This window comes from Xyrauchen texanus, chromosome 32, assembly GCF_025860055.1.
Source record: "Xyrauchen texanus isolate HMW12.3.18 chromosome 32, RBS_HiC_50CHRs, whole genome shotgun sequence".
Lineage (NCBI taxonomy): Eukaryota > Metazoa > Chordata > Actinopteri > Cypriniformes > Catostomidae > Xyrauchen > Xyrauchen texanus.
The window spans coordinates 39,579,114-39,604,689 of NC_068307.1; the positions used below are offsets into that span (position 1 = coordinate 39,579,114).

General features: G+C 36.2%; 1 long non-coding RNA gene and 1 pseudogene across 1 annotated transcript; both read right to left on the reverse strand.

Annotated features, from left to right (window-relative positions):
* Positions 1-239: 239 nt before the first annotated feature.
* LOC127626345 (uncharacterized) lies at positions 240-1,430 on the reverse strand. Its single transcript, XR_007968439.1, has 5 exons — positions 1,406-1,430; positions 1,251-1,328; positions 666-726; positions 402-570; positions 240-299 (listed from the first exon to the last, which is right to left on the reverse strand). It is a non-coding gene; the product is annotated as an uncharacterized LOC127626345 (long non-coding RNA).
* Positions 1,431-2,459: 1,029 nt separating this feature from the next.
* Positions 2,460-4,445, reverse strand: LOC127625998 (uncharacterized; annotated as a pseudogene).
* Between the last annotated feature and the right edge of the window lie 21,131 nt (positions 4,446-25,576).

The window sequence follows — 25,576 nt, forward strand, 5'->3', positions numbered from 1 at the left end:
CCATAGCTTGCAAACAATAATAAAAAATTTAAAAATTTATAGGAGCAATTAAATGAACAAAAATGAAAGAAAAAAAATGAAATGGTCTCTTAAGAGAGTTATTAAGGTTGTTTTGTTACGCATGCTAAATAAAATGTTGTACTGACAAAATATTCAAGTAATATGACAGATTTAACTCATATATGGGATCTCTGAATAATATTTTACCAAAATGTACAATACTTTTTGACATACCCGTCAATTTGAAATCGTTCCATTAGCACAAGGCACCACCATTTTCTAATCATGGGCATGTCAACCTGAAAGAAATGCCCAGTTAAAGGTCATACTGTTTTGTACTTTTACCAAATAAACTTAAAAAAGTAAATAAAATTAACATAAAATTCCTTTTATTAACTTACCTCCTGGAAATCGAACTCGATGTCACAGACCATTGAGAGGGTGTACTGAAATAAAGGAGACAAGCTGTTGTTAACACTGTTCACTAGACCTTACTTATAAACAAATTAAAGACTCTACCATCAGCACAAAAACATCACAGTCATTCCCTCTTGTCTGACGTGGCAAAGCCTATGATTGAGAAAAAGAGAAAAAGTCAGTATAGAAATTAATAATAGATAAAAGGTACGGATGCAAAATAATAATTTTTGCAGTAGAATTATCACCGAAAAATCCTTTCCAGTCATTTCTGTCCAGATCCCCGGATCAATTTGGTTGGCAATTTGTCTGTAGAAAAAAACATGAATATGATTGATCAAATTTAAATGACAGCTCATCTTTAACCTGAGGACAGACACACCATGCAAAAAAGGCTAAATGAACGTAGCCAAAACATGCAAGAAATGGCTAGGAGAACATAGCCAAAAATTTGAGTAAAGGCAATAAAACATGGCCTTTAAACTTTGAACAAAGCTAATTGTATAGTAGAACAAAAGCTAGAAATGGCTAAAGGAACATAGCCAAAATTAGAGGCTGAAACTGCATGTCTAAATTCATAGATGGACCTAAAAATTGCTCTGTATTCCTCATCTCCAAAGCCAGATTCGTGCTCTGCGTATTGAGAGTCTAAAAAGACATTCTCCCTTCGAAGTGGCCTCATAATCTATAATGTGTTAAGGTGTAAAAAGATTTCATTTTAAAGTTCTTGGAAGAAGCATTGATGATTAGTTTAGTTTTAGAAACACACCAATTACGCTGTAAATCAACATATGTATGCAACATTCAATATCTAGTAAGAAATAATTCCTTACACAGACAATGTAGTGGTCAGGGCCATTAGCTTTTGTCCATGCTGGGAAGACTAGCAAGTCTTTCATATCCGCATCCTCCTAAAATTTATTTTAGAAATTATGAAATTTTTGAAATAAGAAATGATGCCTTTTTATAGTTTTTACCTCCCACTAACTGGTAATGCTGTAACAATGTTTTGGGTTCCTTTTCAAGTAGGAATAACATAAAAGTTCTCAATGTATATATCTTTGCCCTATGGAAAAAGAAAGCAAGCAAAAATGTAGGTTGATTCAGACACATGTATACTCTTTGACAGTTTACATTGTAATATTTTATATACATACAATATTCCGAGCCATTTCAATAATAAGCTGCATGCAGGCGTTTCCAATCTGCAAGAAATAATTTAATTAGTCGCTCATTAGTGAATGAGAGTATAGCTTTCCAAATGCAGACTGCTTACGTGGGAATCCATATCCCTCAGCAAACCCAAGCTCCAAAACTCCTCTCTAATGAGACACAATTTCCCCTCCTTGACAATAATTTCAGCTCCAGGCCGATTGACGTCTAGCACGTAATCAAGCTATAAAAAAAATTGTTAAATAGTCAAGCAATAGTGCTCGACTGCAAATGCATGCACATTAAATTTCAACAATAATAATTTACCAGTTTTTCTTGCACTGGATGCCAGTCCCTTTCCCATGGCTTTACTGGTGAAAAATATTCCAACAGGGTTGTTGGTCCCAAAGCAGCGGCTTCTGGTGATGCAGTCTCACTCTCTGCAGGGATGGCAATGGTTGCTGGTGTTGCTGAGGGTTTTAAAATGGTATCTGGCACTGCTACTGAAAGTAAGGTAAAAAAAAAAAACAATCAAGCTTAGAAATCATAAACTTTGTGTATGCTGTAAATTTATAAGTTAGTGTGCCTGTTTGCACTTAGTGAGCAAGTAAATTGTGTAGCTCCACCTGAGGGAGGGGACTGGACACAACAATTTACTTACCTACTGACACATCCATGGATTCCTCAGATGTTATATGTTCTACAAAAACATAAATGAACAGATCAGTCCAATGAGTAATAAAGTGTTACATTCATAAGAAAAGTGCACAAGTACAGTGAAAAATGACCCAAAACAGCCTGGCTGTGGACATTCATTAGAATGTTTGTCTGAAACTCCTTTTTCATGTGCTTAAATCGTTCTTCATTTTTGCGAATATTGTAATGGTGAATTATGCTTCGCATGAGTCCATGTTTAGGAAGTAGTTGTTTTTTTTAAGTTTTGCAAATAACTGTTCCACGACTTGGCTGTTAACTCTTCCAGCCAGTTGCGGGACCAGGCGAAGCTTCCGCAGTGAATCTCGAGCGTCCTTTTTGTTGTCCTCATGGAACCGGTCATACAGAACATAATGTTCTGTTGAACCAGTAATAGGGTGGCCATCAGGGTCAGGATTTTCCTTTTTGCATGTCAGCCAGGGTAGTGACACCTTTACCTTTCCAGCTTTGGCTTTCGCTATGTTTTCTGCAGTTGGGTCCATTAACCTCCCTTCAAATGGTGTGAAGGGTTTTGTTTGTGGTTGTCTTAAGTTAGTGTGGGTTGACAGTCCACGTGCAAAGTCGTAGATGACAATGTTCGGCATATGCTTCCATGAAAGAAGCATGTCCGCAAAATCACGAGGGCTCTCTGCTCGGATGTTGCATTTCAAACTGTAGACAATGCCACACGGACACATAATCACTGCCCAACCACCTAAAATGCAAATACATAAAAGAAAAGAAGATTTTTAGAAACGGTAATCCTTTGTGTACTCATGCAAGACCTAATCATGTTATCAGTGTCACACTGTATATTTTAGAGCTACTGCTATTACTGTTCTCATTAGCAATATTGAGGTTTACCTGAGGCAGCCCAAATTTTCTCAAAAACTTTGTCATATGCCTCTCGTGACTTTTCTTGCGAAAGTCTTAAAAGGAGGTCAGTTCGAGATCCAGTGGCATCCAAACCACACTCCCTGCATTAATTTCTAATCACCTGCACCTATTAAAGGAAATGTGTGTCAGTGAATCCCTTAAACCTTAATAGGACAACAACATAAAATAATGACAACATTGAATAGAGATTTTACCTTCTGTTTGCAGAGCTCATCTCTCAGACGATCCTCTGAGACAGTTATCTCAGAGATCTCTGCTGCTTTTGCTGGACGGATCTTCTCAAATTCTGTGTTAAGAACACAGTCTGAGCGGCGTGTATTTCTCCCTATCCAGGGTGCCCAAAAGTTAAAACTTGGAGGAACACTGAATGGATTGTTTTTTTGACCTTTGGGAAACAAAACATGTCAGTATATCGTAGAAATCAGCATTTTTCCTTTTGTCTTATCTTATTAAATACAAATCTACATAGGTGTAACATTTAATAATTGCTGGTAGATTTGCTTTCTTACTTGAAACAAATCCACGGGCAATTCTTTCCTCTGTCAGTGCCTTCCAAAACTGTTCTGAATCCACATTTCCATTAAACTCTTCTGGAGGTTGTGCAAGGTCACTCACTAAAGGAAATGAAGAAAATTTGAATAAACCATGGTCTACCTTTGTGCAATCTGTAAACTAAAAGGGTTTTTTACCTGACAGATGAAAAGATGCCTTCTTGTGAAGGTCCATTAAGACCACAGGCGGATGGTCACCACAGGTCACGCAAGAATACTGATATTCATGGTCTGTTAGAGCTTCAAAATGAAGATAACCATGTAAAACTGTATCGGCTGAGGGGAACTGGACACCTGTAGTTAACTCCAAATACTCAACTATTCTGCTGACTGCAGTGTGGACCTATGATATAGAAACTGCACTCTTAATTACTACTATTCATTGAAATAATAATAAAAACAGACAAATTAAAGAATAAAGAAAAAATATAAGCATCACCTGCAACATGTTTCTAATAGTGAGGCAGAGAGGTAGATCAAGAAGGACATGGTCATTGAAATTATGTAGACCTTCGCTCCACTCTTGGTACCGGTACAGTACTCCACACTGAGGACAGTATTTGTAGTATGTAGAAATATCTGCAGACACAAAAGGTGTAAAAACAAGAGTGGTTCGGTTCAAAACGCAACATTATCACAACCATAAAAATAAATATATAATCCACCTTGGACAATTCCTGAGGTTGTAAGAATTTTAGCCTTTTGAGTAATGCAAATCGGGTCGCTGAGGACCATGCGGTTTGGGCAGTGGTAGCACAACGTCTCCTCAGGAATTAGGTGTCGTGGAAATTCCTTATCCACAGAAGAAAGTCTCAAATGGTTGGGAATAGTAGAAGGTATCTTTTTGTTCATTAAGATGTATTGTACCATGCCTTGTATTGTTGAAGCATCCTTTGGTGGGTAAGTGCTTTCACCCACATGAGTTCCATCACTTTCCTCCACTGCTGTCACCTGAAACTCCTCAGCGCTCCTTTCAGTGCTCCGGACCTTCCGAAAGAGTTCTGCATTGGTTTGGAATAAGTGCCATTTTGCAATGTATTTATGTGTGCATGATCTCTGTGTTTTTGCACAAGGACAGTGCCATGCATTTTTTTTGTATCATAAGACACCATGACTCTGCCTAGTCTGCTGTAATATGAAATAGTTGGCTCATGAACCGATATAAATTTTTTAGATGGAGGGGCTCCAATCTTTGACAGAACTGAAAGTGGTGCATTATTTTCTTTGGCTAGGGTTTGACGATCAACACACAGTTTAATTTTTTCCTTCCCAAACCACTTGCTTTTCACCATTTCTTTAAGACTATCTTCTCTGAGTGAGGGCGAGGTTAAAAAGGTTTTGCAGTATGAAACTGACTGGAGGTGTACACACTGGTATGACTGCAGTCCACTTCTCCATGCCAACTCCATATTAGCTTGGCACTCACCTAATTCACAAGAAACATGATGTTGTTCCCCCCATATTTTAATTTGAACATGGAGAGGGGTAGAAGCCCCATGAATACTTTTGTGGACTGCATACAGTCCATTCTGGGGATCTATGCATTCACTTTTTAGATGGGATGAGGATGAAATGTCCATCATTTTTGCTGTGTGTCTTCGTTCAATGTGCCTTTTTAAATTTTTTCTGTAAAATGTCAAATGACATTTGCGACATTTCTGCAATACTTTTGGACCCACACGGATGCCAGTTTTTGTGACTGGCCTGACAATGGCAGAGGTGGTTGGTTCGGAGGTGGCAGCAGTGGGTGGCATAGTGCTGGTTGGCACTGAGGTGGCAGCAGTGGGTGGCACAGAGTTGGCAGCAGTGGGTGGCATAGTGCTGGTTGGCACAGAGGTGGCAGCAGTGGGTGGCATAGTGCTGGTTGGCACAGAGGTGGCAGCAGTGGGCGGCACAGAGATGGCAGAAAAGGGTGGCATAACAGTAGGTGGCACAATGATAGATGGCACAGAGGTGGCAGCGATGGCTGTGGTAGCTGGAACAGCAATGGCAGTAGCTTGTGCACCAGCAGTTGCCACAGCAGTGGGTGTGATGTTACAGGCATCAGTGGCACTTGCTGTCTTAACGGTCTTACATTTGCAGGAACCTAAATGTGTAATGAAATCTGGCTTTCTTAAAATTGTTGACTGACAGTACAAGCAATGATAATGTTGCTGGGTTCGGCAGGGGCTAATCGCGATCGATGTATGGTGTACCCTGGAAAACAACAGCAAAGGATTGCACTGTCACACACAGTCTTATGATCTTTCAAAAAGCAAACAAAAAAAGATGTTTGCAAATGTTACCTTCATGTTGCACTGCTCTGTTGAAGTGTCCCTTGAGATGTTTTTGAACTTTGGACAACTTTGTGGGTTTGAAATATATGGGGTCACAGAATGGGCAGTGAAAATCACTGCAGCATTTATGACATTTCTGGATTTCTGGAAGTGAATTCCCCCTTTGAATTGTAATATCCATCTTTAAAAAAAAAGAGAGAGTCAAACTCAAATTCAAATTTTAAGACCAGCCCACAGAACCCATACAGTCAAATTTCAGTCAATACAAATTAAAACAAGGAACCCAAACAAAAGGCCAAATGACATATTCTAGCTCACATGTTAATACCATAGACTGGTTAATACATAGTGAAGGCATAGTAAATTAGATTTTTAGGCAATTGTATGAGTTGTAAATGGCTGGCAACAACTTCACAGTTAAATTAATATTGATTCATTTTAATACTTACGTTTTATAAGAACTAATCTAAGTAGTCTACATAAATTATATAAAGTAAAATAATTACTCAGGCATTAATTAATTCAATTTATAGTTTTAGGAGAAACGGTCAGGTGTTGTGCCTAATTCCGACTGCCCGACTAAAGTCTACCCCCCTCAGCGTGCACGCGCACAGTACCGCTGTGCTTCCACTAGATGGCAGTAAAATGTGTGAATTTCGTCTTCCCCCAAGCCATCCGAAAGATCAGGTTGGATGATAAGTTATACATTTTCCAGTAGATGGCAGCACAGACTCTGAAATTTAATTCAAAGGATTTCAAACGTCATTGCCCTACGTCCTTTTGATCCTTATGGAAATAGTGTTTCTACACAACAAGTCGATTCTAGGTCTCTTTTGTCTGCTTTTTGGACGTTAAGTCACTAGCCTACTGGTAGATTTTACACTAAGGTGTCACATGCTTTACAAAAGAAAATTAGTTCACACTCAACTCTTGTTATGTTACGTGTTATTAATAATGTTATGGGTATTACATCTAAACACTTGTTAAAATTGTACATGCAGTAGATGTAGTAAAGTTCTGTAATTGGCTCTTGTGGAAATAAATAATATAGACTATTTTTATTTCTACTGCACCTTTCAGATTTTAAGCAAAAAATGTTTAACAAATTAATAAGAGAAATCTACATAAATTAATAACATAAACAACATAAACATACAACAATATCATATATATTTATATATATATATAGATAGATATAGATATAGATATACATACTGTGTACTGACACAAGCAACACTGTTTGTCTCATAACATATTCTATTTACTTAAAAAGTTTTTCTTCTTGGTTGTTTTTAAAATGCTTTAGCATACAGTAAGTGCACACACAAATCCCATGTCAACCCAAATAATAATGCAATTTCTTTATATTATTTGAGCAGGCAAGACATAGAAACACAACAAAAGGAAAAAAAGAGCATTAAACATGCACAATTAGAAAACAAACATGACAAAAAAATAAATATCTTTTTTAAAAATCATAAAGAAATTAAGCCCACCTAGATCCTACCTCCCTCATTATTCTGCATGGATGACCAAATAGTCATACAAATAGGTACAGTGCATTGACACAAGTGAAACTCTATGTCTCAGAACACTTTTGATTCCATTGACCTAAACACCTATATTATTCAGGGGGGTATTATCTAGGCAGCACTATTGTTTACATCTCTGCCTAGATTCTACCTCCCTCATTATTCTGCATAGATGCTCAAAAAGTCATACAAATAGGTACAGTGCATTGACACAAGGGCACTCTATGTCTCAGAACAATTTTGATAACACTGACCTAAACACCTATATTATTCAGGGGGGTATTATCTAGGCAGCACTATTGTTTACACCTCTGCCTGGATTCTACCTCCCTCATTATTCTTAATGGATGCTCAAAAAGTCATACAAATAGGTAAAATGCATTGACACAAGAGGCACTCTATGTCTCATAACACTATTGATTCCATTGACTTAAACTCCTATATTATTCAGGGGGGTATTATCTAGGCAGCACTATTGTTTACACCTCTGCCTGGATTCTACCTCACTCATTATTCTGCATGGATGCTCAAAAAGTCATACAAATAGGTAAAATGCATTGACACAAGAGGCACTTTATGTCTCATAACACTTTTGATTCTATTGACTTAAACACATAATTCAGGGGGGTATTATTTAGGCAGGGCAATTTTTACACCTCTGCCTCGATTCTACCTCCCTCATTATTCTGCATAGATGCTCAAAAAGTCATACAAATAGGTACAGTGCATTGACACAAGAAGCACTCTATGTCTCAGAACACACTGGATTCTATTAACTTAAACACTTATTTTAGGCCCAAACATTTAACATTATCCCACTTTCAGGAGAAACAGAATACTTATCAACACGTAGAATTCTTTTATTAACAATAGCATTCAGTGTTTGAAGGAAATAACATAATAAATATTAACAATATACAAATAAATAATAAACAAATTTCACAGATAAATATATTGAAGAGAGAGAGAGAATAGGGTTGTAAAGGAAGTAGAGTGAGCATTGCACGAGAGTTAGAGAAAAGGTGACAGAGAGAGAGAGAAATACAAACAAACAAATTTAGCCAATGGTCCTGTAGAGGGTATTTTCTACCCAAGCATTACAATTAAATAAACATCAGAAGAAACAAAAAATGTATAAATATCCTAATTTACAATTAGCAGCCAGTGTTTGAACAATGTACAATGTAACTTATTAAATAAATAGATGTGTTTATTTTACATAAAAAAAAACAAGGGTATTAAATGAACAAGAAACAACCAAAAAAAAAGTATTTCTTTCTGTTTTCTTTTTTTATGTCATTTACACAAGCCTCTTTGTATGTGTTCTTCATGTCATCAGAATTTTAACAGGCAGGACACAGAAAATGCACACTTGATTTCCCCTCGACGCATGATGTGTGGTACCAACGGTTGCATGAGTCAAAGGCAATCTAAAATTAAGCAAGAACTTATTATCTTTCAGCAATAAAAAGGACAGAGTTGGTAAAATTGCTCTACATGAAATGAGTGAACAATACTGAAATACAGCTGTGATGGTCCCAAGCACCATGGGATATTTTTTAAGCTTTGAAACACTTACTCATTTTTATTATAATTTTTCACATTTTAGAATAATAGTAAGTCATCAAAACTATGGAATAACATAAATATTATTAAATAAATAGAACTATGGGAATTAAGTTGTGACTAAACAAAATCCAAACTATATAAAAGCGGTGTTATATTTTAGCATCTTCAAAGTGGCCACCCTTTGCCTAGAATTTGCAGAAAGGTACTCTTGACATTTTCTCAAACAACTTATTGCAGTATCACCCTGGGATGCTTATATATATATATATATATATATATATATATGAGTACCTTTCTGCAAATTATATATATATATATATATATATATATATATATATATATATATATATATATATATTCTAAGCTATTAAGGTATTTTGCCTTGCCATTGCAACAATTTTCAATATATCAAATATCTGATCACAATTGTGACTGTCAGTGACATGAATCCTGTTGAATGTTGTCCAGCTTGATGTGAACAATCTATGTACCAAGTAAGTGAAACTGACCCCACTACTTTAGTTAAAAAGTGGCACTTAAGAGCCCCCCACCCCCAATGTGTTAACTAGATATGTGTTTCAACTTTCTTAATTCTTTAAGCATATAATAAAACTATGAAAATAAAAATAAAATAATAAGCCCTAATAATAACAATAATACTGTTAATAATAAATTATAATCCCAGCAAAAATAAGGGACCACCACACCTTCAGTGATTGAGACCTAAAGATAAACACTGAACAGTTTGTAACTACTTACCCAGTTATAATCTCCACTTTCTTCTCCACAGGCATGGCACAGCTGGCTCAGGTCATCTAAAAAAAATTACTTTTAAAATTTAAATTTGCAAGTTATGTTTTCTAAAGAATCCTATGCAGACTTGAAAATCAAAGTGTTAAAACAAATATTATGTAAATACATTATATTAAACATACCACTGTTTTGTAGAAGAGTGACAGCTATTGCTTTCCTCAATACTTACACTCCCTCTGCTGTATTAAGAAAAACATTTGGCTCCTCTCTGAGTACACATTCTGCAAACTGAAAAAGAGCAAAGCAATAAAAGAAGCAATAAATACATTTTATAATATAGAGAAATCAAACATATGTTACACATCAACCATATTTTCCATAAATTGTCTTCATTGTGATTTCCAAGATCATGCTTGAGGACATTGTCATTTTAGGAGGATAGCATAAAAAATATATTTTACATCACTTACTTTCAAAGCAAAGACACCACATGATGTGCCATCTTTTTGCTTTGGGTGAGGCAGCGTTCGGCAACACCACCTTGACACATGGCATCACTTGTGTTGCAAAAAAGCCCTTAACAAATAAAAATCATCATTATTCTGTCATTGAAACACAACTTATTTATTTATTTTAAATCAATTTAGCACATTAAAAGCACATTTTGTAGTCTAACAACTTCTGGTACCTTGTTACATCCTGACACCTTTTTAGATTGGAAGAAATTTCTCCCATGGGATCAAGGAACATAGCCCTCCTTTGCGATGGCAGCATAATCTTTTAAATGTAGAAAAACAAAATGTAGGAGATAAGGATACTTTGTTACGCTTATATTATGTTAAAGAAAAAAGTTCTATTCATTCAAAGTAAATTCAAATTTAAAGTAAATTCAATGTACATCACATGGTTTTAGAAAAACTATAAAAAGTTATATAATCTTATTAATAATTCAATATCTGTATTGTAATACGAAATCTTGCAAGTGTCTTATTTACATGTAAAGTCAAATGTTCTGTTTTTACCACAACTGTCCAGTGGTGATGGTCATTCACAATGACAATTAGATATTTGTACATTGTGGGATCAACCTGAAATTCAGAAAGAGTATTATAACATTTCTGTACTACATTTCAAAATTGCAACATACATTAACCTGAATAAACTAACCTTTAGTTTTGATCGTTTTCCATTCCAGATTTTTGTCATTTCAAATGTGTCAATTTGGAATGCTTGTACTTCTGAATGTGCATTGAATCTCTTTACAAGAAGAGACATGTATGCATTTATGACCTTAAGCAAGACAATGAGGGATTTACAGTTAAAGTCAACATTTGATACTATAATGATCCTTGTCTATGATTTAAATCACAGACATTTAAAAAACTTTTACCTCACTTTCAAGCTCATTATTTGGAGCAGTTTTATTAATGTCTGCAAAGAAGATTTTGTATGGTCCAATTCTGGACAGCAACACATAGACATTTTTTCCTGACCAAGCCTCTTGGATACCTGTAACGATGGATGTCAAAAATAAACATTTTAAAGCACTATCAGTCAGTATATGTGACCAAATAAGATTTCTAACTTACATTGGTTAACAACTATTAATCCTGTTGCTGAGGTACTGCTGTTGAGGTTGATGGTGGGTGATGGCACTGATAATGCTCTGGTGGTGGGTGTTGGCACTGATGATGTTGTGATGGTGGGTGATGGCACTGATAATGCTGTGGTGGTGGGTGATGGCACTGATAATGCTGTGGTGGTGGGTGATGGTACTGATGATGCTGTGGTGGTAGGTGATGGCACTGATAATGCTCTGGTGGTGGGTGTCGGCACTGATGATGCTGTGATGGTGGGTGATGGCACTGATAATGCTGTGGTGGTGGGTGATTGCACTGATGATGCTGTGGTGGTGGGTGATGGCACTGATGATGCTGTGGTGGTGGGTGATGGCACTGGTCCAATTCTGGACAGCAACACATAGAAATTTTTTCCTGACCAAGCCTCTTGGATACCTGTAACGATGGATGTCAAAAATAAACATTTTAAAGCACTATCAGTCAGTATATGTGACCAAATAAGATTTCTAACTTACATTGGTTAACAACTATTAATCCTGTTGCTGAGGTACTGCTGTTGAGGTTGATGGTGGGTGATGGCACTGATAATGCTCTGGTGGTGGGTGTTGGCACTGATGATGTTGTGATGGTGGGTGATGGCACTGATAATGCTGTGGTGGTGGGTGATGGCACTGATGATGCTGTGGTGGTGGGTGATGGTACTGATGATGCTGTGGTGGTGGGTGATGGCACTGATAATGCTGTGGTGGTGGGTGATGGCACTGATGATGCTGAGGTGGTGGGTGATAACACATTTGCAGGTGATGCAGCAGAGATGTTTTGTGATGCAGGTGTTGCTGTGGACATCCCAGATACAATCTTGTGAGGAATGCGTGGAGTCTCCTCAATATACAGCCTCATGTGGTCAATATTTTTTTTTTTTTTAAATGACCCCTCTCTCATCTGCCAGATCAGCACTCTTCCCTTCAATGGTTTTAACAGTGTAAGGGCCTAGAAAATCTGGATCCAGTTTTCCTCCTTTTCTCTGCTGGCTCCGAACATTCAACCTCCACACCCTGTCACCCACAGAGAATTTAATTTTTTGTGATTTTTTTTTGTCTTTTTTGTTCATTTGTTTCTGGACCTGAGCAGTGTGGGTCAGGGCAGTTTGAATAACTTCATCAAGTTTTAGGACACTCTCAGTCATTTCTTCAATCCCCATGACAGCTTCAACAGTGTTGTCGATCTGAAAACAGAACATTTATTTACTTGATTTCTAATTTTAAATATCTGCATCTCAAGTTCATGTAGATAATTTCACACTGAATGCAAGACAAAGAAACAAAACAACAAAAGACAACGCACGCCCACCCTATAATATTCAGGGACCTCAGATGGGTATCATGCCTCACGACCAAACATCATGTAAAAGGGGGAAAACTTTGTGGTCATCTGTTTTTTGGTCCGCAGTCCGAACATTACAGCATCAAGATGTTTATCCCATTGCTTTGGTTTTTTTTAAACTAATTTGCAGAGAGCCCTATAACATTTTTTAATACATTACAATTATTTTACATCCATAGTGTAAATATAACATTAGTTTCATTTTGGTTCAAATGCCAATACAGCAAAGTACCGATGTATAAAATCGGATGTATTATTACAGTACAGTACCTCTGTATTGTCCCATTCATTCTTTCAACAAGACCATTTGTCTGCGGATGATAAGGTGAACACAATCTCCTTTTGATTCCGAGAATTCTGGATACATTTTTGTTGATCTGTCATTACAAACAAAATTGTATGATTAATTCTGGTACAATTATTTAAAAATAAAAAACAATTTGTAGTTGCATTTACCAATTGTATATGCTGTTATTGTAGAGCAGTGTACAACTTCAACTTACCTGATTAACAAACTCCCTCCCTTGATCTGTGAGTACACGTTTTGGTGCCTCAAACTGATAAAAAAAACTTTATAATGCAGTTTGTGACCTCCTCTGCCGACTTAGATTGAAGTGGATATGCCTGTGGCCATTTGGTCAAGTAATCAATCATTACACATATGTACTGATGGCCACTCTCTGTGAGTGAGAGTTTCCCAATCAGATCCATACCCAAAAGTTCAAAGGGCTGTGTAAACTTGAAAGGAATATGAATTGTATATATAATTTATTAGAGCATTATGAATGTCAATTGGTGGTGGTGCAGACAGAAAGAAAGAAACAGAGAGAGACAGTTTACATGTATAGGTGTAAATTGTACTTCTTCTTTAATTTATGCTTTGGCAGTCTGACATGACACACATTCAGCCACCTGAATAAAAAGGAGAACAGTTTACATTTACAAGATAGAATAAAAATTGTATTAATTTTTATAAAACAAATTAATAGTGTATTTACCCATTTGTCAAGATCTATTGACATCCCTGGCCAGTAAAATCTTTTTGATATGGCATCTTTGGTTTTTTTCTGTCCACAATGTGCACCAATGTTGCTTGCATGGAACTCCAAAAAAAGTTTGTTTGCATCCTCTGCACCACAAACAACCTTCACTTTGAGTTTATGTGAAGTGCCTTTATATCTAGTATAGTAGAGCTCTCCATCTGCAAGATAAGTTTAATAAATTAAATATTATTATTAGTAGTAGTTTGTGAAGAAGAAGCCTTTATTATGGTCACTTATTTTACATACATTTTTGTTTTTTGAATTTCTTTTTTTCACATATCCCAAGCTGGGGTCAGAGTGCAGCGTCAGCCATGAAAACAGCACCCCTGGAGAAGGTAGGGTCAAGGGCCTTGCTCAAGTGCCCAATAGTGGCATCTTGACAGTGCTGGGGCTTGAACCCATGACCTTCTTGTCAGTAACCCAGAGCCTTAACCGCTGAGCCACCACTTCATTTATTTTCATATGATTTGCTATCATGTCTTTATGCTTAAATTGGGCACTGTTCGCTGTGTTACCACTTTACTCCAATACAACACTACTCAGTATACTCTGTTTGGCAGGTCTTATTTTTGAACAAAGTGGGAGGGGACAGTGCTGATTCCAGACATCTACATATAATATTTAGCTATGTTTAAGACAAAGTGGTTAATTTTATGACCAAATGCAATAATAACTTAATTTCCAATGACAAAATATTGAATCTGTGCAATTTAATATTTACCTATAAACACATTTTTTATGAATAAAAATAATCTTAAAGTGTAACTTTATGCTATATAATGTTAAAAGTTTATGTAATACTCTTTTCTTTTTTCTTTTTATCCTGTTTTGTAAGTAAAAATAATGTTTTTTTTCCCAAGAGTCATGAAACTAGATTCCCTAAATTGTTAAATATGTTTGATTGTACTGTACAATGTAGAATTAGTACCACAATCAATTTTATAAATAATCATGCTAAATTTTGCAGTAGTGTGATGGTAAACTTAACATCTCCATCATGTCCTTTGAATAAACCTGGTAAATTATAAAGAATAACATAATAATGATTAATTATATTAAAATAGTAGGCCTTCATGAAAGACTAATGTAGCCTTTAATAAAAATGTTATCCCAATATATTGCTATATTGTTATTCTGTAAATAGTTTACAAAATAATAATACAGTTTTAACAGAGTTGTTTGATTAAGTTTACTCACCTTCAATGTCATAAAGACCAACTTTTTTTGGAAAATTTGACTTTTGATCCTTGGACAATCCCTGAGGGTAACCACCACCTGTTTTGTAGGTCACAATACCACGGTATGATGCGGGATCCATATTCTATAGACAAAAAATTTAAATTTGACTGAGTAAGAGAGATTGAGGTTGGTTGGAACAGACTTAATTCTTTGTTATTTTCTATTTAATTTTACAGAAATGTAACATCTAAATAAATGCTCAGTTTCTTGCTCTACATTGATTCTGTCAGGGTATTTAAATGTTAAAATCTATTAAGGTGAAGATAACAAACCAGAGAAAGATTATAACAATTTTTATTTTTATTAAAAGTTATTGGTATAATTATTGTTTTGATATAAGATTTACAAATAATAGTGGACTAATATCATGTGCAGAAAACGTATGATTAGGGTTGGTTGACAAAGTTTTTGATAAGACGGATTACTTAACATTTAATAACCTTCAAACACACCGTTTACAAATGCCTAGCTGTACATGCACAAATGTTTCATTAAATGTTTTTTTTTTTTTACCAAATAAGTTTAGCTTTATTCAATGATGTATTTGAAGTAACCCAAATCATTTTGATTAGGAACATATTTGAATATAATTAAGTCACAATTGAAAAATATTTACCTCAAACTTTTTTTTACCTCAAAAAAGTGACAATTTCGAGGGGGTATTCGATTTCTTCTCGTTCTACTGTTAACACATGAATATTAACCTGCGATTAAAAGAGAGAGAAAAACACTTGTTTCAAAAACGAAATATGTTACTGAAGTACATTTCTGCAATTTCGTTCACAATTTGTCATTCTTAAAGATATTAGCCTAATTATTCAACTGTACGATTACCTTCATGGGATTCTTCGGTGTACCGAATAGCACCTCCTCTTTTGCCCACGTCATCGCACCTGATGCCGAGTACTGATTGGCCGATCTCCTGCATGATCGGGGCATGGACAATACTTGTGCTCTGCTACAAGATTATCTTTTTCTTTTTTTCTTTTTTTGGCCACTCAGCACCCCCTCTTCTGCACACGGCTATTCGCACCCTAAAACGAGTCCTGAATGGCCGATTATCTACTTCATCGGCACATGGACAAAACATGAGGCTTCCAATTCTGCAGATTAAGCAATTGTTTTGCTGTAGGCTAGTAAGATGACATTATTTGCCTTTCATGTGTTATTGAAATAAAAGTCTAGTATGCAGAATCATCATTCAATAGATAATTATGAGAAATACTTATTAATGTAGCTATTATTGGACAAAATAATAAGATTGAACACACGTTAATAGTATCAAATATTATATCACTACCAATGTATTTTCTTATTTATTGTTTATCTCTACATAATACATTTATGTAGACTCATTATATAATTTCACAATGAAGAGTAATAATTTAATATCTTAATTAAAATACAAAATAAACATCAAATTTAAAAATCTCAGCTAAAAAGACTAGTAATTTTCTAGTAATTTTAAATGTAACTAAACTGTGTATAATAAAAGCTCATGTGTTTAAATTATTAGAGGGATGATAAAAAATAAATATAGAGATTCAATTATAAAATTCAATTAACATGTAGGTTTTCATGAACAGTGTACGCACATACAATGCATATAAACACACACACACTCACACACACACAACCAAACAAACGTTGGTCTACCTATCATTATGTGGAATTTCCATTGACTTAATGATTTTTATACTGTACAAACTCTAGATTCTATAGCCTAACCCTCACAAGAAACTTTCTGCATTTTTACATTTTCAATCAAACATAATTTTGTATGTTTAAGTAATTTAAATTATGGGGACAATAGAAATGTCATCAAAAATCACATTTATAGCATAATACCCTTCTAATTATTAAATGTTCCTGTCTAGATAATACCATCCTGAATAATATAGGTGTTTAGGTCAATGGAATCAATAGTGTTATGAGACATAAAGTGCTTCTTGTGTCAATGCACTGTACCTATTTGTATGACTTTTTGAGCATCCATGCAGAATAATGAGGGAGGTAGAATCCAGGCAGAGGTGTAAACAATAGTGCTGCCTAGATAATACCCCCCTGAATAATATAGGTGTTTAAGTAAATGGAATCAATAGTGTTATGAGACATAGAGTGCCTCTTGTGTCAATGCATTTTACCTATTTGTATGACTTTTTGAGCATCCATGAAGAATAATGAGGGAGGTAGAATCTAGGCAGAGGTGTAAACAATAGTGCTGCCAAGATAATACCCCCCTGAATAATATAGGTGTTTAGGTCAATGTTATCAAAAGTGTTCTGAGACATAGAGTGCCTCTTGTGTCAATGCACTGTACCTATTTGTATGACTTTTTGAGCATCTATGCAGAATAATGAGGGAGGTAGAATCTAGGCAGAGGTGTAAAAATTGCCCTGCCTAAATAATACCCCCCTGAATTATATAGGTGTTTAAGTCAATAGAATCAAAAGTGTTATGAGACATAAAGTGCCTCTTGTGTCAATGCATTTTACCTATTTGTTTGACTTTTTGAGCATCCATGCAGAATAATGAGGGAGGTAGAGTCTAGGCAGAGGTGTAAACAATAGTGCTGCCTAAATAATACCCCCTGAATTATATAGGTGTTTAAGTCAATAGAATCAAAAGTGTTATGAGACATAAAGTGCCTCTTGTGTCAATGCATTTTACCTATTTGTATGACTTTTTGAGCATCCATGCAGAATAATGAGGGAGGTAGAATCTAGGCAGAGGTGTAAACAGTAGTGCTGCCTAGATAATACCCCCCTGAATAATATAGGGGTTTAAGTCAATGGAATCAATAGTGTTATGAGACATAGAGTGCCTCTTGTGTCAATGCACTGTACCTATTTGTATGACTTTTTGAGCATCCATGCAGAATAATGAGGGAGGTAGAATCCAGGCAGAGGTGTAAACAATAGTGCTGCCTAGATAATACCCCCCTGAATAATATAGGAGTTTAAGTCAATGGAATCAATAGTGTTATGAGACATAGAGTGCCTTATGGGCTGAAATATGTGCCACCAGAATCTGAATTTGAACCCTTTATATTTGAATTTGAATGGCTAAACTTGAATAATTGCATTGAAAAACTGAATTTGAATCACATAATTTGAAATTGTATTGTTTCATTAAAATTGAATTTATTCAAAAACTGAATCTGAATTGTATCATTTGAAATTGAATTTATTCGTTTGGAACTGAAGTCCAATAAAATTTGATCCTCAATGAAAATTAAACTCTCTATATATCTTCACATTCACTTCTCACAATTCAGATTCAGTTCTCAAATTCAATTTCAAGTTACTGAGACAGACATCCGGGTAGTTGGAGGATGAAGGAAGAGCAATCGAGCGCAGATCGATAGATAGCGTTCATTGGCGCACAGGACTCCTCTTGGGCCAATCAGCACCAATGTTTTGGAGCACAGGGCGTTACCCGCCATGAAACAAAGAAGTGCTTGCCTGACTTGTGTGACCACCACCATGGATTCGGCTGGGACAAATACGGTAATGACATTTTTTTTTTACGATCTAACGATCTTTTGTTTAACTGTTGTTAATGTTATAGCTATTTTGTAGAAACAGGGGAAATTAAATTTTTCTCCCGACGTTGCAAACACAGTAGCTATAATCCCACGTTTTTATGGTAGCCTACTAGCTCTGGTAACAACATTTTTGCCTGGTGTTTATTATTTCTAAGCGTTTGCCTCTTCCTCCGGTGAAAATGTTGTTGCAAACGTAGCAAGTGTTAGCCGCCGCCAAGTAGACTGGTCATGTCTTCAGTGTGATTTTTTTTTTCCCGATAACTTCTCCTCGTGGTTGTCATTGTCAGAGTAACGTTACTGCTTACTGAGAGGGAGAGAGAGAGAGAGAGAGAGAGAGAGAGAGAGAGAGAGAGAGAGAGAGTAGTAAGCGTGTAAGTTATGTGTCGCTGTGTTTGGCAGGTGCTAGCATAATGTAAGGCCATAAACTTCAGGGCAATTACACCATAGCACTAGCCCTATTCATTTGAATTGAATGCATAAGTTAGCTAATTCCGTTTGACTAGAACACAAAAATAGCACATTTACACTTCGAAAGAAAGCGATACAGCTTCCTGCACAACAGAGCAGTGCAAGTGGCTGATGCCATCACATGTAAAAAAGGTAAGGTGACACTGTATTTTTTGGACACTGTGTAACTGTAGGCTAAATTATGATGTTAAATTAATGTTTATATTGTGCCCCTTTGGTTACTTCATCAGGCAGATTGCTTGTCTTCATCTACATTTCATCTTCTTGTAGGGGATTTTCATTATATTCCATCATACCTAATGTTGGGGATTATTAAATTATTTCTATTCTATATTCTGCCTTAATATGTGTAGCTTGTGACAATGTGGTCCGTCACAATTTCCCTGTTGGACAAAGAGAAGCTAAGACAGCAAAGACCCACATAAACACAGTTTGGCATCTCAATCCTGTGATGATAGCCTTACCTGTTTTGCTCACAGCCATAGGATAAACGGCAGATTTATACTGCATATAGATATGTTATGGTTATGGACCACAGAAATGTGGACTTAATGATCTTCTTTGTGTTAACTTATTTTCAGATTCCTGCTGCTCCAGTAGCTCTGATCGACTTCTCCTCTGCTAAAGCCAAAAAAAAAAAAGCTTGACCGTTCTATTGATGGCAGGACAACTGAAAACCAGGTTGGGAAATCACTTCATGCCCAAGAGTGAAGAGAGGGTCAGAAACATATGCTAGTTTTTTTGAGACTTTAAGCAAAAACTGTCCAAGGAGTGCAGCACTGATGGCTAGGGAGCCTTACTACAAAGAATTCATCCCCAAATCTAGTATGCTTCCTAAAACTGTTCTTGAATACAGAACACCAGAGACTCTGCAGCTACCCCCAAAGAGCTTGGAGAGCTATGCCAGGTATTCCAGCTAGAAGAGCTCATCATGTCCCAGGTCCAGGCTGTAGAGAGGGCAACTCGAAGTCAGAGTGCATGCAGGATTTGGTTTAGGCAAAGAGCTGGACGCATAACTGCTTCCAAGCTGAAACAAGCTATTAAGACCAACCCACAGCAACCATCCAAGAGCTTGATCAAGGCCATATGCTACCCAGAAGCATATAGGTTCACCACAGCCGCTACAAGGTATTTAGGGTTTGAATTAGGGTAAGGCAGAGGTAAGGCCGCGTGTAAACAGTGTTTATGTCCAGAAAAAGAAACACTGACAACAGAGGGTATAATTTGGATAAAAAAGAAGCTTGTCTATTAAGTAAATGTATCTTACTGATGGAATATTAAATGAAATGTATAGTAACACATTGCTTTGGTGCACGTTAGTTATTAGTTATAGGGTTATAAGACCCTATATGGTTATGCAGGAGTAGAACTAAGTATAGGGGTTAGGGAAATGGCATTTAAATCACTGAACTGGCTCTACACATCCAATACTAAGTAATCATTTCCTTTTCATGTTTTGCATGTGTACTGTGTACAGTTATGGATGCAAACATGAAGCACAAGCCAGAGGAGTCTATGAGAAGCTGATGGGTCGGGAGCATGCAGGCTTCTCCTGTATGGACAGTGGTCTCTGGCTGAACCCCAAGTGGCCATACATGGGGTCCTCCCTGATGGGATTGTTGCTTGTGACTGTCACGGAACTGGCATCTCGCGAGATTAAGGTAATATTACAGTCTCTGTTGTAGTAAAGTCCCTAAATCTCGAGCCTGAGTCGTGTCTCAAGTCCTAAACTGAGCAAAAGGCAGAAAATATATTTGTTAATCTATTGTTCACGTGTCCTTCTCTCTGTGATTTTAGTGTCCACACTCTCACCAAGATGAAGCCAATCTGCGCTTGTGTGCTGGGGAAAAGGGCTTCTGCCTCATCAATGATGGGGATAATCTCTTCCCTTGATGTTACGTAATAGCGACTGCTTGTTGACTTTTAAAACGCGTCTTAAGACATATCTTTTTATACAAGCTTTTTTATAACATATTGTATTGAGTTTTTAATGCACTTTATCTGTATGCGGCTTGTTTGTTGTGTGTATTGTCTTATGCAGTGACCTGTATATTGCTTGTGAGGTGACCTTGGGTGTTATGAAAGGAACCATTAAATAAAATGCATTATTATTATTATTATAATGTCATGCTGGACCGGACACATGACTACTACTACCAAGTTCAGGGACAGCTTCACATTGTAGACGCTGAGTACTGTGATTTTGTTGTGTGGAACCACAATGACATTTTTGTTGAAAGGATTTTGCCCGATCTTGAACTTAGATGTTATCCCTAAAGTTGAGTGCTTTTTTAGAAACGGTATACTCCAGAAATACTGGGACAGCAAGTTACAAACTCACATGTATAATGTAATGAAAGGATCTAGGCACTCTACATTTTGACTATTGTTATGAGTGTGGTCTTTGTGAGTTCTGGTTGTTGTATAATTTAAATGAAAAGATTAAATGCCATTGAGAAGACAGAATTATACATGGTGGTTTATTTACAAGATTAGATTTTTCAACAATTGTTATAATAACAAGAACATGGTGTGCAATAACAGATTAGAATCCATTTCATTACATATAATACATATAGCCAGTACAATTGGACTAGTGGATAAAAGTATTACACTTGTTGAAAACATATTAACAGACTGATATGTGTCGGGGCTCAGGTACTACTACTCCCTGTCCTCTTACTTATCATCATTAGAGCCAAGAAGCAGGGATCAGGTATTGGACACTACATGTGTGAGGGCTCAGGTACTGGACTGACTGATTATTATCCCTCCTCCTTACTCCAATGGGACAATAGACTCCGAAAGATTAGACAAGCTTAGGGCAACCTAAAAGCCCCAATGATGTCCATATTAGACTACCGGTAACTTAATAAGCATTACTAAGTAAATGAGCATTTAATGACAACCTAATGCTATATAAACACAGACACAAAAAACACGTTGGCTAGCTAACATACCTCCGACGAAGTGGTCAGCTGCAGACACGGGCATTAACAGACTCTGCTCCTCCCGACCGCAGGCGTACGTTAAAAATCGAGAAATCTACTCTATAAAAACCCTTACCCTTTTCTCGATTAGAACGATTGGAGCAGCCGTAAACTACACAAAACATTGGCATTTTGCCAGACGGCAGATCCTCAGCTATTTCACTTCCTGCCCTCCATCTGAATTGCGCGCTCTCGCGATGCAGCAGCGTGACGTCACGTGAAACCAACCAATGAACGCTATCTATCGATCTGCGCTCGATTGCTCTTCCTTCATCCTCCAACTACCCGGATGTCTGTCTCAGTAACTTGAAATTGAATTTGAGAACTGAATCTGAATTGTGAGAAGTGAATGTGAAGATATATAGAGAGTTTAATTTTCAGTGAGGATCAAATTTTATTGGACTTCAGTTCCAAACGAATAAATTCAATTTCAAATGATACAATTCAGATTCAGTTTTTGAATAAATTCAATTTTAATTAAACAATACAATTTCAAATTATGTGATTCAAATTCAGTTTTTCAATGCAATTATTCAAGTTTAGCCATTCAAATTCAAATATAAAGGGTTCAAATTCAGTTTCTGGTGGCACATATTTCAGCCCATAGGTGCCTCTTGTGTCAATGCACTGTACCTATTTGTATGACTTTTTGAGCATCTATGTAGAATAATGAGGGAGGTAGAATCTAGGCAGAGATGTAAACAATAGTGCTGCCTAGATAATACCCCCCTGTATAATATAGGTGTTTAGGTCAATGGAATCAAAAGTGTTCTGAGACATAAGAGTTTCTCTTGTGTCAATGCATTGTACCTATTTGTATGACTATTTGGTCATAAATGCAGAATAATGAGGGAGGTAGGATGTAGGTGGGCTTAATTTCTTTATGATTTTTAAAAAAGGTATTTATTTTTTTGTCATGTTTGTTTTCTAATTGTGCATGTTTAATGCTCTTTTTTCCTTTTGTTGTGTTTCTATGTCTTGCCTGCTCAAATAATATAAAGAAATTGCATTATTATTTGGGTTGACATGGGATTTGTGAAAATGTATCTATTTAACATTATATTTGTGCAACTTGCTGACAATGTCTTAAAAGGCTATGCTCATAATTACACCATTCACTTGCCATCTAACCAATTAGTCTTTTAATTCAGATATTTAGAGGAAAAAAAACCTGATTTTGGATCACAACTTCTCGTTTTTCCTCATGTACTTTAGGGGTTGTCTTTGAAGACTTCTCCTGACAAACACACACACACACACACACACACACACACACACACACACACACACACACACATTTGACTTATATAATTTTTAGCAAATACATAATTGATTTTAAATAAATAATTGTACATAAACACAGCTAATTCTTCTAGATTCGTAATAGTTGTATTATTATTATTATTATTATTATTATTATTATTATTATTATTATACCCTCTGATTAAAATTACCTTGCTTCTCACATCTTTGAATGGCAGACCCTTCATTCTTTCAATATATTCCTGTTCAGAGTGACTCTTAATATTACTGTAATTATTTTCAAGTCATTTTACTGTATAGTTTTGGAGAAAAGTAAAGGCACAATCAACCCAAAAAGTGCATTCTTACAGCGTATTTATTGATGAAATATAAAATAATTTTCAGAATTACGTTTATACAATAACGTTTATACAAAAAAAATCTTGATCTCCGTTTTGTAATAAAAAAAATAAATAAGGATCTGGATTTCACTCTTTAACCTTTATTTAGGTAGTAAAAACAAATAAAACATCAGAGAAAAAAAATCAAATCCAATGATAAATATAGGAGTGACACGTTTACATTTAAACTTAAAAAAAAAAAATATATATATATATACTAATAAATAAATAAATAAAATAAAGCTTTCTTCCACTCCACTCTTTTGGTGTTCCACCAATGTGGTGTTTCTTAAAATGTGTCCTCATGTAGTGTCCACTACATCAGTTGCATTTGAAACATTGCCAGACCTGATCATTTCCAATTACCGTTTTGGGTATATCTACACATGTAGGATGATACCACTCTTGGCATTTTGAGCACTGGACCATGAGCTCATTGTAATGAGCGGTTCTGCAAAGACAGTAAACTGGTATTGCAGTTTTGGTCACGTTTGCCTCCGCTTTACTCTCTCGAGTCTTCATGCCAAATGTGATGCTGTTGTTTGTTAATGAAGCATACAATTGGGCCCTTAGCCTGCCTTCATTAAATATGCATAACTCTGGTGGATGACCCTTACACAGAGCATATGCAAACGCTATTGAAAATAAGCCACAATTGCTCAGATTTGATTGCTGCTGCACAGCTGGTTGCAGAACATCAAATTGGTCTGACTTTGGCCTTACTAGCCAGGACAGTGTCTGTACAGTTCTTGGGTCCAGAGGGGCACTTTTACTGTCATACACAGAGAGCTGATTTTCACCACAAAATAAATTGCTTACTGTGATCCAGTGGTTTTGCCGAATGTTCAATATCTGCACAAACTTCTCTTGTGGAGTTCCCACAATTCCTCCACGTGCAATAGCACTAAAGGGCAGAACTGACTGAAACCCATCTATGTCCATATTGTCCTTTGCCATGAGGTAGCTGGCCAGGTCGATAGTATCACAGGTCAACCAGTAATCCTGGTGAAGGATTTGTTGCAGCATCTTTATTTTTGGTGGCCTGGATAGTCTTTTAGGGGCAGTTATTTCCAATGCACATGACTTGTTCCAGATTGGCCCCTCGATTTTCGATCGTCTTCTCCGGATATTCTTCACAAGAGCTTTCTGTAAAAACAGAAGATACAAGTATTACTTCGCTTTGTATATCACTTAAAATTTAAAGTGTCTTTTTAACGGAGGACAGCATTTTCAATGTTAAGTTTGGATCAGGACCAGAACCACAAGATTAACGTGGGGGCCTATATGAGATTAAATGCAATTAAAAAATCCAATAATAAACCATGTAATGCAATGATGACATGGTATTAAAGCATAATTTCAAGTGTTATTTTAAATATTCTAATGATTCTTACCTTTCTCTTTTCTTCAGTCTTCTCAGGTGTTTTTGGCTCCACATACATTTGATCAGCACTATCACCTTCCCTCTCTGCCTGTGATGTGTAATAGTGGAATTGATGTACATAGCAAATAGAAAACCACAAGAATAAACGTGGGGGCCTATTTGAGATTAAATCCAATTGTAATAATGCAATAATAAACCATGTAATGCAATGATGACATGGTATTAAAGCATAATTTCAAGTGTTATTTTAAATATTCTAATGATTCTTACCTTTCTCTTTTCTTCAGTCTTCTCTGGTGTTTTGGGCTCCACATACATTTGATCAGCACTATCACCTTCCCTCTCTGCCTGTGATGTGTAATAGTGGAATTAATATGCTTACCTCTCACCAGTTTTACACTGGACAAGATACAATTGGAAGATTTTTTTATTTTCTAAACAAGCTGTGAAAGTTGTTTT